The sequence below is a fragment of the Volvox carteri genome, assembly GCF_000143455.1.
Source record: "Volvox carteri f. nagariensis unplaced genomic scaffold VOLCAscaffold_48, whole genome shotgun sequence".
Taxonomy (NCBI): domain Eukaryota; kingdom Viridiplantae; phylum Chlorophyta; class Chlorophyceae; order Chlamydomonadales; family Volvocaceae; genus Volvox; species Volvox carteri.
This window is the reverse complement of record NW_003307591.1, coordinates 628,307-629,130: the sequence shown is the minus strand read 5'-3', so window position 1 is coordinate 629,130 and position 824 is coordinate 628,307. Positions and strand designations below refer to the sequence as shown.

At 52.5% G+C, this 824-nt stretch overlaps 1 protein-coding gene across 1 annotated transcript in view; it reads right to left on the bottom strand.

Annotated features, from left to right (window-relative positions):
* The window catches only part of VOLCADRAFT_95990 (uncharacterized protein), a gene marked incomplete at both ends in the record, with an annotated part of 2,167 nt that overhangs the window by 328 nt on the left and 1,015 nt on the right, over positions 1-824 (bottom strand). The window lies entirely within an intron of this gene.

Genomic DNA, 824 nt, shown 5'->3' with positions numbered 1-824 from the left:
GAGTGACAGCAACATTAGAAGTGCTGTCCAAGCATCGTGTGATGAGCTCAGGCTGGCTGGAGAGGCCATACCGGCTAAGGATAGTGCGCGATATCTGGGGTTAGTGTATGGGCCAGAACGGCAGTTCTGGGCCTGCTGCCAGCAGTTGTATGACACAGCTAGAGCAGCTATGTTCGCGTTGAGTGCAAAATTAGATAAGCTGAAGTTGTTCGCCCCAGATGTGAGGATGAGGTGTTTCGATTCGCAGGTACGAGCAATACTGTTGTATGGTTGTCAAGCGTGGGGGCCGTTTATGCTAGCTGAGGTCTCGGACAGGCACAGGAAGCGGAGTGATGTGAATAACCTTGCAGAGGGGCCCTTCAAGGCGTGCCTAAAGGACAGGGCAGTGCAGCTTCAGATATCTTTCATGCGGCAAATTGTAGGAGCTGCCAGACCAACACACCGCCTCTTGTTCACAGAGCTATCGCAGCTACCCCTACACTACCACGTTCTCAAGCAGGTTGTGAGGTTTTGGAACCATGTCCGTTTACAGCATGGGTCTGTGGCATACCAAGTTTTGCGACAGGAGGTCGCAGAATCCCTCTCCAACCCCGAAGGGCCCGGATGGGGGACACTACTCCTCCGTTTTCTATGTTTTTTGGGGCACGATGTATGGAAAGAGGCCCCGCAAGGGCTACACGAGGTAGACGAACGAGTGGAGTGGCTGATGAACAAGCCAATGCCAGAAGGTGTGATTTCGGAGTTCAAGGTACGATTAATGAGTGGTTGGAAGCATACACGTTTAGATGTCCAGCCTGACGTGTATCCGTCAGACGGCAAACAAC